Source organism: Triticum dicoccoides, chromosome 5B, assembly GCF_002162155.2.
Source record: "Triticum dicoccoides isolate Atlit2015 ecotype Zavitan chromosome 5B, WEW_v2.0, whole genome shotgun sequence".
Classification (NCBI taxonomy): Eukaryota; Viridiplantae; Streptophyta; class Magnoliopsida; order Poales; family Poaceae; genus Triticum; species Triticum dicoccoides.
In genome coordinates this window covers 556,523,274-556,534,446 of record NC_041389.1, presented here as the reverse complement: position 1 = coordinate 556,534,446, position 11,173 = coordinate 556,523,274, and the positions used below count along the sequence as shown (strand labels likewise).

The following is an 11,173-nucleotide window of genomic DNA, read 5'->3' as shown; positions in this document are numbered from 1 at the left end:
TCTTTTCATTAGTTTTAGTTGTTTATGTAGCACAAAATCATGCATTTTTTTTAACAAAATTGTCACAGCAACGCGCAACATATCATCTAGTTGCCAACGTTCCTGTTCCACTGCTAGGAAGTACGTACTAAAATGTCCACCAGCAACAGATTATCACATAATATAAATTCCAAGGATACCACTACATCAAATCAGTCAGCTCCTTAGCCACACATATATTAGCAACTTACAATAAAGAGAGCATTAACTGGTCAGCACCTTCGGTGTATAGCAGAGCACACACATGCAGAGATAACGGTTTCGATACTGGTAAGAGTATGTGAGATGGTGAAGTCTCCAGCATCAAGTTCAGGTTTCTTCATGTCTCCTCCTCGCTCACAAAGAGCAAAAAGGGACTCGGGCGAGGCCCATCAAGCTAGCAGTTGACGCATGCATCACTGGGGCTCCTGCATTATCTTGAGCTTAACTCGCAGATGGAGCATGTCGTCGATGAAGAAGGGGCTGTCGTCAGCAATGAACCCCGACCAAGGAATACCAAGGCGTTGCATGGACCCAACAAACCCCAGACAGTCACTGGTTAAGGTGCCCGTGTGACAGGTCACAAACTGCAATAACGGCTTTCTCTTTGCCTCAAACTCAAAATGTACTGTCCTTGCTGGCCCTTTTGTTTCGTACCATCTCTACAGTGAGACCAACATGACCAAGCCAGCATGCCGAGAGGGAGAAGACATGCTCTTCCCAGCTGAACGGCTGACTGCGTACTGTTTTCAGTTTACGCAGAGAGCGGCACTGCTCACGCTTCACAGCCCAGTTAAGAGTGCGGCAAGAATAAAAGGCAGCATTGGTCATACCAAGACGCACTAGTGGAAGTAACCGAGAACTCGAGATGTTCCTTCTTTCTTCAGAATTTGGGCAAGGTGAACAGGCCCACCTGAGCACGAAGTCATAGACGGCTACTTCGGAAGCAACCCCGAAGTCATTCCTTGATAAGATGGCCTCAATCCCAGCAGGAGGCATCCTCATAAGTTCATCTTGGAACCTGCAGTGCAGCAAAAACATGTGATTTTATGAAAACAATGTCCACATGCTTCCTAATAATGGGAAAAAGGTGAGGTGTCTCAATCCAATGGGAATATGGGATCACTTACTCTTTTGACAGGAATTCCGTGTACCTTTCGGCAAGGAATTTCTTGGCTGCCTCTGTCAGGTCTGCTACCATTGAAATGGAACATGGGAGATCTAGGCACATCACTGCAGATTCTGGAGTCATAGGCAGGACCATGAGAAGCTGAACGCAACGCTTCATGCAGGAAACGGCCTCAAATTTGTCAGCAGCCATCAGTATATCAACCAGAGGAATGGGCTCAGTTGTTGCTGTCAACTTTCCACTATACATAAAGCGTAACACCTCCATGAAGGCTTTCTCCTCTGTTGAAAATGAAAGCAAGGAGGCATAAGGATCGATGAAACAGTTCAATAAATCTCAAACAGTAACAACAATAAATAAAGAAGTAGAAAAGAAAAAGAATAACAAGTGTTTTACGCAAAGATGACTACTGAAGTGTAATGATCAATTGTGAAACCTGGGAGGCGAAGTCTGTAGATGAAATGAGAGTAGCCAATTAATTATCAAAGTAACTCTAAACAGGCCCCTCTATAATTTTCACATTTTTTATTCAAAGGTGCATACATCAATAATAAAATCACAATGGCAAACTATTTACAGCAGTTATAAAAAGGCAAAGAATAGTACAGTACACTGTTACCTGAATCAGCAATTCTGACTGTTGCCTGCCTCTGGCCAGATTCTTTCATGCCATTTGAAAAAAGCTAAGAACCATGAAGCTTATCAAAAAGATGAGCAAAAGATTATAGAACAAATGCATTTCAGTAGGTCGTCAGAATTACCTTGTAAAAGAAACTACTTTTTGCAGCAAGAATCGCCGAGCTGACATAAATAGTCTCAACTCGTAAAACCGGTGTACTCGTCACAGTACAAGATGAGCCAATATCTTCTCCATCATCACCTGCAAAATACTAAGGTTGGATAAATATAGAGTAACATGCAACACTAGGAGAAGAAGGCACATAACAGAATTACTAGACATACTCCCTCCGCCCCGTCCTGAAAAAGTCGCTAGTGCTAGATACATCCGCATGTAGACAAATAAAACAAATAAAAAAGAACCCTTTCGGAACGGAGGTAATACAAATTATGCTACATAAAGTTCTGTTGCATTCAAGTATGTGCAGTGCAGCGGATCGAAGAATAGATACAAGTTTGTTGATTGCTTCGTCGGGACAAATCAGATACGCATTTTGGGAAAACTAATTTCCCACAAATATGAGAAACTTAAACCTAAATTAATTGCCTTAAAAGCGAGTACAGACGAATTTATTACTAGCTAATGAAGAATCATAACCCTCCTTGCCAAATTACTTTGTGTTAGGTTTGTCTAGACGTGGACGTTAGTAATTTGCGATGGAGGATGTACGTTACAAACAAATAAAGAAACACCCCGGAGAAAAAAGGTACTCCCTCAGTCCGAAAAAGTTTGTCTTTTAAATGACTATATCTAGCACTAACTTCATGCTAGATACATCCATTTAAGGAACAGATTTGAAATAAGTTTTTTCGGATGGAGAAAGTATAAATGACTATATCTAACACTAATTTGATGCTAGATATATCAATTTAAGGAACAGATTTGGGACAAGTTTTATCGGAAGAAGAAAGTACTCTTTTAAATGAATATATCTAGCACTAACTTATGCTAGATACTCCTACCTCCATTTGAGGGACAGTTTTGGGACAAGTTTTTCCAAACGGAGAGTACTAAAGAAAATTAGAAGACTAAAAATGAGTCAACGGCACCGACCGACGCACCAACGGAGGCCTGAATGCACGCACCTTTGTCCTCCTCGCGGCGGCGCTTGCGGCTGGCGCCGGACGCGGGCGCGTCGTCGTCGCGGCCGACGACCTCTACCCGCAGCTCCCTGTCAGAGAAGACCTCCACGTTGAAGACGGCCTCGTAGCCGTCGTCCGTCTCCGGCTCCGCTCCCGCTCCCGTCGACATCAGTGGTCTCGCGTGCACGCTCTCTGGCTCGAATCCTGCAGGAGTTGCGGCGAAGGAGGAGGAAAAGGCGACGGACGGAGGCAGCTGGTTGCGTGCGAGTGCTGTGGCCTGTGGGGATATACACTCCGACTACTAGTAACAGCCGACGGAAATGCATGCCGTCCACGTGCGACATCGATCACCGCCACCGTGACTCGCTATCCGTCGTCGTGACTCGGAGGCCTTTTCAATAGAAACGTTTGCAAATACGTGCATACACCACCCACCGCTACGAACACATACAGCATGCAACCTACTTCTACGAGCATCTTTGAGAAATTGAGCTGGTATATCATTTTAAAATTAATGAAGTTATCATCATCGTCTCGTACTCAACAGAAACGTCTTCTCCCATTGAATGCACATCATCAAAAATCTTAAATTAAATCCAGAAAAATACAAGCACTAAGGCCAACTCCAAGGTATGACCCAAATGGTCCGGCCGCGTCAGTTTGGGGCTAAACGGACACAAAACGCGGCCCGCGGGAGCAAATAGATAAACGCCCATTTTTCGCCCGCTTTCGACCCATTTCCGGCCCAATTTTGGGTCACGTTTGCGTCGAGGTGGACATCGCATGGACGAGCGAGACGCGCGCCCTTATCCTCCCTTGGCCCGCCCGGCGGTGGTACAGACGCCCCCTTTCTCTTCCCATTCTCGCCCTTCGCCCCCGCCATCGCCGCTGCCACCCGTTGGCGTCCATTTTTTGACCGCCTTCCTCGCTTTCCAGCCAGGCCGCCCCCCAAAACCACCACCACGCCATGCCATAGCTGGCCCACGTCCGCGTTTCACAGGGCCTTTTTGCTGGCGTTCGCGGCTATTTGGTCCTGCAGCCAGTGGGGGAGAAGCTACGACCATCGATGACGCTCATCAACTCCAACACCATCCGGCAGGCACTGCATAGCCGCAGGGCGCCGCCCGCCAGCTTCAACCTTGCCTGCTGCATGTGAGGGGAGCTCGAGGTGCTCCTCCCGGTCGCATCTCCACAACGACCGCAAGGTTTTCGACGCTTTGCTCACAAGGTGCCATGGATGGTGAGGATGAGTATTTCTTTCACAACTTCATTTGTTCATCGGATGATTCATCCTCGGAGGACGAAGACCTTTTAGTGACTGCATTGGTCGTCAGTGACCACATTGCTAGGCAGCGACCTCGGTTCAAGGGGTCAATCCCGGGTCATGCTCCGACCTTGAACCGCAATAGGGAGAGCGGACACACCCTGCCATGTGCTGATTACTTTGAGAATACCATGCTCTTCAAACCACATCAATTCTGCTGCTTCCGTATGGCAAGAGATGTGTTCAATCCTATTCGAGAGGGAGTGATAGCATATGATTCATACTTTGAGTGCTAAGAGCATGCCCTTGGCAAGCTAGGCTTCTCCTCTTGTCAAAAATGCACCACGGCTATTCGCACGCTTGCGTATGGAATTCCAGGCAATCTTGTGGATGAGTACGTGCATATGACTGAGTCCACATGCCTCCTATCAATGCATAGTTTCTGCAAGGCCGTGGTGGAAGTGTTTGTCCCTGAGTACCTCAGAGAGTCAACTGCTGCTAATACAAAGACGTTGTTGGTGATCAATGCTGAGAGGGGCTTTCCGCGCATGCTTGGTAGTATAGACTGTCTGCACTGGAAGTGGAAGAACTGTCCATTTGCTTGATAGGGGTAGTACAAAGGGCACGTGAAAGGTGTCACTGTCATACTAGAAGCGGTGGCTTCACAAGATCAGCGGATATGGCATTCTCTGTTCGGCGTGACTGGTTCTCACAATGATATCAACGTGCTTCAGTGTTCTCCAGTGTTCGCAAGGCTTGCAGAAGGCCACTCCCCAGAAGTCAACTTTGAGATCAACGGCCACCATTACAATGAGGGACACTACCTAGCTGATGGTATCTATCCTCAGTGGTCAACTCGTGTGAAGACAATACCCAATCCGCAAAGAGAGAAGAGATAGAGATTTTCCCAAATGCAAGAGAGTGCTAAGAAGGATGTGGAGCGTGCTTTTGGTGTGCTTCAACCTCGATGGGGTATCGTTCCAAACCCTGCACTGACATGGAGCACCCAAAAGCTTTGGGAGGTGATGACTGCTTGTGTTATCATGCACAACATGATCGTGGAGGATGAGCATGATGACAACATCTACGACCAAGGGTTTGATTTTCAAGGTGAAAATGTTGAGCCTGAGCACCAAGAACCGACAACCTTTGAACACTTTGCCCAATTTTGTCGTGAAATGCGTGATTGGCATGAAGGAAATGCGCCCTAGAGACAATAATAAAGTTGTTATTTTATATTTCCTTATTCATGATAAATGTTTATTATTCATTCTAGAATTGTATTAACAGGAAAATTGATACATGTGCATACATAGACAAAACACCGTGTCCCTAGTATGCCTCTACTAGACTAGCTCGTTGATCAAAGATGGTTAAGTTTTCTAGCCATGGACATGTGTTGTTATTTGATGAACGGGATCACATCATTAGGAGAATAATGTGATGGACAAGACCTATCCGTTATCATAGCATAATGATCGTTCGGTTTTATTGCTACTGCTTTCTTCATGTCAAATACACTTTTCTCTGACTATGAGATTATGCAACTGTCAGACACTGGAGGAATGCCTTGTGTGCTATCAAACGTCACAATGTAACTGGGTGATTATAAAGATGCTCTATAGGTATCTTCGAAGGTGTTTGTTGGGTTGGCATAGATCGAGATTATGATTTGTCACTCCGAGTACCGAAGAGGTATCTCTGGGCCCTCTCGGTAATGCACATCATATGAAGCCTTGCAAGAAATGTGACTAATGAGTTAGTTGCGGGATGATGCATTACAGAACGAGTAAAGAGACTTGCCGGTAACGAGATTGAACTAGGTATGAAGATACCAACGATTGAATCTCGGGCAAGTAACATACCGATGACAAAGGGAATAATGTATGTTGACATAGCGGTTCGACCGATAAAGATATTCGTAGAATATGTGGGAACCAATATGAGCATCCAGATTCCGCTATTGGTTATTGGCCGGAGAGGTGTCTCGGTCATGTCTACATAGTTCTCGAACCCGTAAGGTCCGCACGCTTAACGTTCGATGACGATTTGTATTATATGAGTTATGTGTTTTGGTGACCAAAGGTTGTTCAGAGTCCCAGATGAGATCACGGACATGACGAGGAGTCTCTAAATAGTCGAGAGGTAAAGATTGATATATTGGAAGGTAGTATTCGGACACGGGAAGTGTTTCGGAATGTATCGGGTACATATCGGAGTACCGGAGGGGTTACCAGGTGTGACACTCCAAAATTTTTGTGGTTTTTGTTTTCAGAAAGAGCCTTGCTTGGTTTGAAGAAGGTCTTTTAAAACCTTCTTAAAAACCCTCTTCTAAGTTTGCCCTCTCAAAAATCTTTTCTTGGATTTAGTTTCTTTTAAAAGAAAACCTTTTTGGTTTTGGGCTTTTATTTGGTTTTGATCCATTCTTGTTTTACCATGCCTCTTATGGTAAAACTTCCCCCAAAACCCCTCCTTCCACTTTGAAACAACCCAAACATTCTGTCCAAACTAATAAAATCCATTTTTGGATTTTTATTCCATTTATTTCCTTTCCCAAAACAATTCTGTCCTTTATTTTGAGCCTAGGTGATTTGCAAAGCAAGTACCTTAATGCCTTTGGTTTTTAGTCTCAACTCAATTCCCCTGGATAGTCCTTGGTACCCACAACCTAGAACCATCAAGATCTACTCTTCTTCTTTTCAAAATTTTCAAATTTCACCCTCTGCAAGTTTGGACCAGATTTGCCAAATTTGGTGAAATTCATATTTCCACTCCTCCAAATATTCCACCAAAATTCAGGCAACCTCTAGTTGCAATGAGAGACCACTCCACCAAAAACCAGCTCAAGGAAAAATCGCCACAGGCCAAAATCATTCTGTCGAACACCTAGCATGCACTGTTACTGTTCATCTTCAGTAAAATTCAGATTCAGTGTCGTTTCTCCGTCAGAGTTTCAGTCACATGTCCACAGTGCACTTGGCACGTTGCTCATAGCCCCTCCTTCTTGTCCGGAGCTCCACGCGCGTGCTTGGCGCGTTCCTGGCGTCGGTGGCACCCTGGCCCGCCTGCGCTGGCGTGTTTTGCAGCGGCAGAACCACCGCAGCGGCCGACAGGGGACAACCCTGCGGCATAACGCCGTTCAGCGCCGCCCAAACCTTCTGAGAGCTCCGCGTGGCCATATCCTTGCCAGCGCATGCATGCAACACCATCGCCGTGGCCTGGCACGCGCAGAGCGCGTTCTCTGCCGCCGACGTGTCGTGTGGCCGTTCCGTCGAGGACAGGGCGTAACCACCCCTCCCATGCTGAGTTGGACACTGGAATGGCACCAATGCTCCATCTAGTCAATGCTCCAGCTCCTAAGCTGACCGTCCAGCCACAGCGCCGCCGTAATCACTCGCCGGACTTATCCGTTCACGGCAACCGCCTTGGTCCGGCTATAAATAGCACCCCCGAGCTTGCTCTCGCCCCCGCACAACTCCACCACCTCACCAGACCCCGCCTAGCCACTGGAAGAGCCTCGAGGGGCCCTTCTTCCTCAACTCCGGCCACCTCGTTCCGCCTCGGCCTCCACCTCGATTCACTCCGGTGAGGCCATCTCCGGCGCCCTAACCTCGTCAACAACCCTCTCGAGCAACTAGGAGACTAACCCCCACTCCAATTTGACCCTCGCAGCTATCTCCGACGAGGTCCATGACCACCCGAACCGCCGTCCGCCGGAGCAAGGGCCACCGTCGACACAGTGCTCGCCAGCGACCACCACCACCACCCACAGACGCGGAAGGACGTGCTAATCACGAAGGTACCGTCCGATCCCCCTGCCTCGCCGTGGATCGCCGCCGGCGACCACCGCATCTCTCGGGCGCCGTCGCGCCCTGTTTCCCTCGTTTGAATTTTCAAACCTGACGGGTGGAGCCCGCCTGTCAGCCTCTCAGTCGTTTCTTTTAAACGAACCGTTTTCTGGACTTTTCTGCAAAACCCCCTGGGAGTTTTCTGTTTCATTACAGAAAGGTCCCTGGACCAAAACCCTTATATCTTTTAAACAGAAAAGTGTTTTTGTTTGATTCTTTTTCTGTTCTCTTTAGATTTTTGTCTAGTCTTTTATCAGATTTATTTGAAAATTATTTGGTATACTTTTTTGTGCACCTCACGGTATTTATGTTACGTGCATATTTTTCTTATACCGTAGATTCCGGAGGAAGTGACGGAGCTGCGAACTTCACCCAGTTAGGCTCCGACTACTCCGAACCAGGCAAGCATGTTTGAACTCTTGATATGATGAAGTGTTTGTTGCATGTTTGCATTTTAGGAGTTTCATGGCATGTTTATGGACATATCATTGAATGTTATATTTCATGCATAGAAGTGGAAAGTAAGTTTCGGAAAGCCATATGTTGTTGGATACATATTGGCATGGCCATGATATGGCATGAGGATGGGTAAGATGGCAGTGTTGTGACATGCCAGTCTTATGCCAGTCCATTTGACATCAGTGTCATCGTGAAGCAAATCACATTCCCATTCACTTCCTTCCTGTACTGCCACATGTTTTCCGAAAGGAATATGGCTTAGTAAGTTGTAAATCATTTTCCTGGTACACACCAAATAGAGAGGCCGGGATGAGGGTTCCATGGCCCTGGATTAAAGCCCGTCATCTGGTCAGGGGCATGGGTGTTTCCGGTTGGGACCGAGAGGGGGGCACCCCTTAGAGCGCGCGTATAGAAATTTGATCCTAAGCTATTCGAGGTTGTGACCTCCCCCTCTCAAAGTTTTTCTTGAACGTTGTCTAGGGTGATTTCCTGGCATCGTGAGGTGGAAATGGGTGTGTACTGGTTAAATGTGTTTCTACCGAAATACCATAAACGGAACTAGTCCTTCGTGACTACGGAAATCCGTTGGCTGTGGTCAGTTAGTACAAACTCTGTAGAGTCACAATTTTTTTAAATCATCTTGTACTTGTCCAACTACTGTATTCATCTTATCTTGTCAGATATCAGCCTCAGTGACAAAACTCCGGTCGATTACATGTGTGCAAAATCCGGTTAAAAGCTTATTCTTGTGGATGGACTAATCTTGTTATTTACATTTGTTATAAGCCATGTCTGTGATGTCGCTCAGACGTCCGACGGTGGCATACTTGTTATTTACATTTATTATAAGCCCGGTCTGTGATGTCGCTCAGACGTCCGACGGTGGCATACTTGTTATTTACATTTATTATAAGCCTTGTCTGTGATGTCGCTCAGACGTCCGAGGGTGGCATACTTGTTATTTACATTTATTATAAGCCCTTTCTGCGATGTCGCTCAGACGTCCGACTGTGGCATTTCTTTTCAAGCCCTTTCTGTGATGTCGCTCCGACGTCCGACTGTGGCATTTCTTTTATAAGCCCTTTCTGTGATGTCGCTCCGACGTCCGACTGTGGCATTTCTTTTATAAGCCCTTTCTGCGATGTCGCTCAGATGTCCGACTGTGGCATTTCTTTTATAAGCCCTTTATGTGGTGTCGCTTAGACGCCCGACTGCGGCATGAGCTTTATTTATTTACCTTTTGAGGCGTCGCTCCAGACACCCGATCGGTTTTTCAGCTATTTGTTTTATTTATCAAGTCATGCAAAATATTATTATTGAGATGAGCATCATTATTTTTGTTCATGACGCATTCATGCATACTTTTATTATATCTTTTGTCCGAACTGTCTTGCGAGTACTTTCAAAGTACTCACCTGGCTTGTTGATTTGGCCAGATGTTGATGAAGGCGATCTCATGGATGAAGAGTTCGATAGCGAGTCTGATGCCTAGAGGAGTCCCAGTCAGTCCCGTGCGATTCTGCTTTGGTCACTGTATCATATTCGCTTCCGCCACCCCAGTAATAAATTCATCGAGCCTCACCTCGACGCTCGAAGAGCTTCCAGTTAGGAGCCAAGTTATCCACCACCACTTTTTCCTCGACCTAGTAGCTTGCCACCACACCCCTGTGTCATAACCGCCCTTATGTAAAATATTGGCGAGTTTGTAATAATTTGTTGAGCAGCCTCAGCTCAACCCTGTATTATATTTATGCTACTGGTCTTCTGTTTATCAAGTATTTGACTACCCATGAGGATAATTTTTCCTATACTGGGATCTAAAGATCGATTTTCTCAATAAGCATTTTATTGAAAAAGTCAGTCGTGACAGACTTGGTACCAGAGCCAGGCTGACTGTAGGAAGCCACTAGGTGCGATCGCTAATTGGTTATTAGCATGATAGAGTTTATTCATGTTTTTGCAAATGTAGTCATTTTCTGGCAGTCAACATAAAATTTATGATCTGATCGTTCAGAATTTTTGGCTACTTTTGTAGATGGCTGGCGACGAATGTGAGTCACAGATGTTCGCCAACATGCCTGAGGGGTTCGTCAAACTCCTCTCCTTCATCGTTCAGGTCGCGATGGGGCCATCCATGCGCCCAGTCTTCACACTTTATCCACACAAGATCAACGACAGTCTGACCATGCACCAGGCCGCGGTGCAATTCAGGGGAGGGCGTGCTGAGATATGCCGCTTCCGATTCTTGTGGAGAGCCATGCCTACAGAGAGGCATGCTATGCAGATGGCTGCCCGCGAGGCGATAGCTAATCTTCGGGACGTCCTTCCTGCAATGAAGACCCGTCGCTGCCGCTACCTTCCATGCCACGTGCCTTACACCTGTCACTACTCTTTCTCTTGCCCCAGAGGAGAGCGGGACGAGGCCTTTGAGATGCTTGTCGAGTACCTCCGAGCCCTGGAGGCAGCCTTCGACAGCATGGTGGACGACCTCGTAGCTGCCCGCATGGACTCAGTTCATGGCTGTGCCGCCAACAGGAGGGAACTCCTGCACACCGCTCCACCGCTGACTTTTATCTCATCCTTAGCTTCTCATTCACCTACCATTCTCGCCACTGCTCGTCGTCTTCCTACCACTGAGGAATTTAACCAGGCTATTGCACCCACTCCCGTTCACGCTGCACCACTCATTGCACC

General features: G+C 46.7%; 1 pseudogene; it reads right to left on the bottom strand.

The window, feature by feature from the left end:
- Positions 1-306: 306 nt before the first annotated feature.
- LOC119310066 lies at positions 307-3,077 on the bottom strand (annotated as a pseudogene).
- Positions 3,078-11,173: the final 8,096 nt, after the last annotated feature.